We start from the raw sequence: 6,100 nt of genomic DNA on the forward strand, positions 1-6,100 counted from the left end.
ACAAACACTCAAACAAAGACCAAAAATGTCTAACCAGCAATCAAAAATCTCAATTAAATGGAAAATGAATCAAAAATTCATACAAAAATTCATGGTGAAACTAGACATATACAAGACACAGCATGAAAAATTTGAGATCAATTGGAAAAGCCTAGGCATGTCAAATAAAATCATGAAATTGACCTAACCTAGTGTGACACAAATTGTCACACTCAACTTGCACACATCATATCTACCAAACCAGAGATCCAAAATTCACAAACTATACATCAAAATAACCAGCAAGGAGTCAAGAATTAGCATGTGAAATTTCGTCTAATTTGGATAATGTATGAGTATTTCATGTTAAAAATGGTGAAACATACAAAAAATGCACACATGGCAAAGATCCATAGGCCAAGCAAAAAATCTCCATGCACAACTTGAGTTATCATACCTATAAAATTCTAGACGAAATTATGAAGCTAACAAAAAAAGTCTCACTAAATTTGGACTTAAAATGGATTTTATATGAATTTTATAAGTTTTGGAGTATTATGATAATATTTATTTAAGTTATACGAATTAGTTGATTTAATCTACAGCAGGTGACATTTCCGTGAATATCCAAAGCCAAGTCCAAAACGGTACTGTAGCATTTTTATTGCGTGGCGCTTTGTGGTTGGACGGTACAGGCGGTAAACAGATTTTGAAAGTGCCATGCGAAACTGACGGATCTACAGCGAAATATTTTCCAGAAATGCCAGCTTCTTCGCGCGGTTCATGTTCTTGAGTCCCAGCTACGGTTTCGATCAAATCTCAACGAAAACGCACAAATTTTATATGGATAGAAAGGTCTAAGTACGTACATTCCAGATATGCAAACGAAATTGTCCAGAAACTCGTGTACAAAGCGAATCGAACGAAAGAAGTTTGTGCATCTAAACTTTAATCTACGATATCTCTCTTAATAATTGACTAAAATCAAAACTACAAGAAGCATGGTATTCTACAATGAAAGATCTACAAATATCATATCTCAATTTGGCAAACGGTTAGATTCGAATTCCAACCTTGATCGATGGCAGTTGACGAATTTGTGCTTGTTGTGCTTCAATTCACGAAAACAGGTGAAGTATGTTGATTAGGAAGATGATTGGTACAGCTTTGGTAGTTCAACAATACTCCAGGTGCTCGAATTCTTGATTTGCCATTGATGAACGATCTTGGACGGTTGGAGTTTTTGATGGATTTGAGCTCTAATTGATGCAAACAGCTCTTGATTAACACCTGCAAATGAGAACTACACCAAGAAATTGCACGAAAATTGATGAATTATTGATGAATTTGATAAAAAAAGTTTATGAACAATGGAGAAAAAGTGAGAGAATTGAGAGAGTTTTTTGTGATTTTCTGTTTGGATCTTGAAAAATGATTAGTGCTTAATGATTACAGTTACAATTATCTATTTATACCTCTCCCTAATCCAAAATTAATTAAGATTAAGCAAAATTGGAGAATTAGTGTTAATGTGCAATTTCACCACTTTTGGCCAAAATGCCCTTTCTCAAACCAGCTGATTTTTCTGCCCAAACTTGGTTCCAACAGGTCACAAATGACATTTAGAAAGTGTTGCAAAAAGCCTCATGCCAAAATTCCAAGTATTCCTCAAATTGGACCATTTTGCCCCTTGGATTTTAATTAGTGCACTTGAAAATTGACCTTTTTGTGTGAATGCTTTTGGCAAAATATGGTGATGGATTATGAAAGTACACATTAAATGTGATTTGCTCAAAGAAAAACCATCCAATTTGGCCACTCCATGTGAAAGTTATGGCACTTTGATTTCGGGCATTTTCTGAAAATGATTGGACCATATCTTGCTAACCACACATGGGAATTTCAAGTTCTTGGACTTTTTGGAATGGTGAGATCAAGATCTTCAACTTTCATGTTGGACAAAATTCCATTTGAAGCTTGTATGATGAAGTAATTTTGGGGAGAAAAACTTTCCATTTGGGGCAGCTGAAACTACAGGTCACCTGCCATTTTAGGAAACTTCTTGTCTGACCTCCAATTCTTCAACCTTGGCCTTTGATATGTCAAATGAGACTTGTATGGACATGAATGAGGCCTTTCAAACCATCTCACACCTTCCAATCCATAAAATCAGGCACGGTTGACCACAGTTGACTTTCCAGGGTTTCTGGTTGACTGAACAATGACTGATGACTTCTGAGCATCCAATCTTTGGCCAAATCACTTCAAAATGATCCTTAGACCATATAAACTTGATAAATCAACCATAGGGCTTTGTTCCCATGAAAATAGCACATGCTTGCTTGATTGACTGATTCTCCTGACCAGTTTGACCTAATTCTTCTGACTGGCTTGCACTTGGGCAAATGGACAATGCAATGTTATGCAGTGGCCTACGTTATGCTATGACCTAATATGAAATGAATGTACAAAAAGTAGGGTGTGTAACACCCCGATAATAATATGGTAATTATTTAAATTAAGTTAATAATATATTTATTAATTTAATTAGATAATTGGATTATTATTATTATTATTTTGGAATTATTGAATTATTATTATTATTGGAATAATAATATAATTTGGAAAATATATAAGTTGGAATAAGGAAAAAAAAGTTTCATTTGGAAAATAAGGTTTTCACGTGAAACTCAGAGAAGCGGCTGAAAGAGGAAAAGGGCAAGAGGCAGAGCAAGAGGAAGAGGGTTGAAGAAGAGAAGAGCTTGGAGCTTGAAGATTCGCCGGATTAACTCAGGTAAGGGGGGTTTATCGTCGTTTAATGGGTATTATGGGTTAGCATGTAATGGGTAGTGATAAACCGTTGAATTGACCCTAATTGGGATTGTTGAATGCTGAAAATTGTGATGAATATGTTGTGTAAAAACTGAAATTTAACCTGTAATTGAGTGTGTTGTAATTCCCCTAACGTATAGCTTTTTACGGAATTGGAATCGGAGGTCCGGAAGTCCTCTAATGGCGGAAAATGCGGAGAATTCTGCATTCTGCTTGAGTTAGCGCAGGAACAGCTTCTGTCTTGCGTTAACCGGTTAACCCAGGGTGTTAACCGGTTAACACTGTTTTGAATTGTGAAAATTTGCTGTTTTGTCTGCGTTAACCGGTTAACCCAGGGTGTTAACCGGTTAACACTGTTGTGATTGCTGAAATATTGCTGTTTGTGCTGCGTTAACCGGTTAACCCAGGGCGTTAACCGGTTAACACTGTTAAGTTTTGGGACAGGAAGCGTGTTGTGCTGCGTTAACCGGTTAACCCAGGACGTTAACCGGTTAACACTGTTGCAGAGTGGAAAAATTGTTAATTTAAATGTTGTGTGCCTAATTGGTGGTTGCCTATATCGGTGTGTGATATAGTAGGGATTATTTCCCGCTGTTTTGAGTAGTATAGGTATTAGTAGAGTGGGCTAATACTGTGTTTCATGGATTTACATGATATGATGTGTTGATACATGTGTTGATGATGTATGATGATATGCATAATGCTGTGAATGTATAAATTATGCATGTATTTGTGAATGGACTGTTGTATGGCTTAGAGTGTGAGCATATGTCCATTATGAATTGTTGTTGATGCTGTATTGCTAGATGATTAGCGTGCATAGCATAGCCTTTGGGGCTGTAGCTAATTCCCATGGTGAGGAATTAGTGAGTGAATTATTGTGGATTTGTTGTTGATGTTTGCATGCTAGATGATTAGTGTGCATAGCATAGCCTTTGGGGCTGTAGCTAATTCCCATGGTGAGGAATTAGTGAGTGAGTCACTAGGTCTCAAATGAGTGGGACTAGTGAGCTTAGTAGCCGTATCTGGAGGGATCGGTGAGCTTGAACTATATGTTCAAGAATAGTCGGTACCGCATGTGTGGAGTCTCATTGCATAAATTATGTATGGCGTATAATATGAATGGATGTATTCCAATATTGCTGTTTGTGCTGCGTTAACCGGTTAACCCAGGGCGTTAACCGGTTAACACTGTTAAGTTTTGGGACAGGAAGCGTGTTGTGCTGCGTTAACCGGTTAACCCAGGGCGTTAACCGGTTAACACTGTTACAGAGTGGAAAAATTGTTAATTTAAATGTTGTGTGCCTAATTGGTGGTTGCCTATATCGGTGTGTGATATAGTAGGGATTATTTCCCGCTGTTTTGAGTAGTATAGGTATTAGTAGAGTGGGCTAATACTGTGTTTCATGGATTTACATGATATGATGTGTTGATACATGTGTTGATGATGTATGATGATATGCATAATGCTGTGAATGTATAAATTATGCATGTATTTGTGAATGGACTGTTGTATGGCTTAGAGTGTGAGCATATGTCCATTATGAATTGTTGTTGATGCTGTATTGCTAGATGATTAGCGTGCATAGCATAGCCTTTAGGGCTGTAGCTAATTCCCATGGTGAGGAATTAGTGAGTGAATTATTGTGGATTTGTTGTTGATGTTTGCATGCTAGATGATTAGTGTGCATAGCATAGCCTTTGGGGCTGTAGCTAATTCCCATGGTGAGGAATTAGTGAGTGAGTCACTAGGTCTCAAATGAGTGGGACTAGTGAGCTTAGTAGCCGTATCTGGAGGGATCGGTGAGCTTGAACTATATGTTCAAGAATAGTCGGTACCGCATGTGTGGAGTCTCATTGCATAAATTATGTATGGCGTATAATATGAATGGATGTATTCCAATATTATACGTGTGTGGTGTTGCTATTGAGTATGAATATGAGTTGTATTGGTGTTGAATATGATGTTTGAGTTGGCGTGCCGTTACTGAATGTACGAATACGATTAGGGTGATTAATGTGTTAAATTACTTAACATGACATTATATTCTATAATGCTTATTATATCGATTGAGGAACTCACCCTTACAACTATTTTTTTCAGGTAACGAGCAATGAGTTGAGTAGAAGCTAATACTTGGAGTCTAGTGTAGTCTCCTTAGTGGGTCATGCTCTGATAGATGTAACATCGGGATGGGATGTTTTGAATATTTTATTGATTGGTTGTGAACCATTTTACATGTAATATGTTACATGTTTGAATGATAATTTGATTTCTATCCGCTGCGTATTATGCAACTGTTTTATTTGATAAATAAATGAGCATGACAGGCTACTTTGATGAATAGTGTGAAATGTTGTGTGACACCCTTGGATGCATAATTACTCTGATTTATATATGTTGTTATTTTAATTAAATATTTGGGGTATTTTAGAAGGGTGTTACATTAGTGGTATCAGAGCCTGGTCGGTCGAGTCGAGTCGTAATTATTCTGTTTCCCCTGTACGGGATAGGTGTTGTGTAACCCTATCAGTACTTATTGTTTGGCTTGTTGGGTTTTCAGAATAGAGATGGCTGGAAGAGGTAGAGACGATGCTGCGATTGCTGAGGCTCTGGGTATGCTAGCTGGAGTACTTGGAGGAAATCCGGATGTTGTGGGAATGGGAGCTGCTCGTCAATTGAGTGAGTTCCAGAAGAACAATCCTCCAATGTTCAAGGGAGCATACGATCCAGATGGTGCTCAGAAGTGGTTGAAGGAGATCGAGAGAATCTTCCGAGTGACTGAGTGTGCCGATAACCAGAAGGTCAGGTTCGGTACGCATATGCTGTCAGAGGAAGCTGATGATTGGTGGGTTGCTACCCGCACCGAGTTGGAATCTGCTGGGGATGCTGAGATCACTTGGGCTGTGTTCAGAGAGAGAATCCTGAGGAAGTACTTTCCAGAGGATGTCAGAGGAAAGAAAGAGATAGAGTTCTTGGAATTGAAACAGGGTAACAGGTCTGTTACGGAGTATGCTGCTAAGTTCACAGAGTTGTCAAAGTATTATACTCCCTATAATGAGGCTGCTGGAGAATTTTCGAAATGTGTGAAGTTTGAGAACGGGTTACGTCCCGAGATCAAGCAGGCTATTGGATACCAACGGATCAGAGTGTTTTCTGACTTGGTTGACTGTTGCAGGATTTTTGAACAGGATTCCAAAGCCAGAGCTGAGAGCTATCCGCAAAGGGTTGATAGGAAAGGCAAGAATCAGAATGATCGTGGAAAACCGTATGCAGTTGGCAAAGGTT

The sequence above is a fragment of the Lathyrus oleraceus genome, chromosome 1 (assembly GCF_024323335.1).
Source record: "Lathyrus oleraceus cultivar Zhongwan6 chromosome 1, CAAS_Psat_ZW6_1.0, whole genome shotgun sequence".
NCBI lineage: Eukaryota > Viridiplantae > Streptophyta > Magnoliopsida > Fabales > Fabaceae > Lathyrus > Lathyrus oleraceus.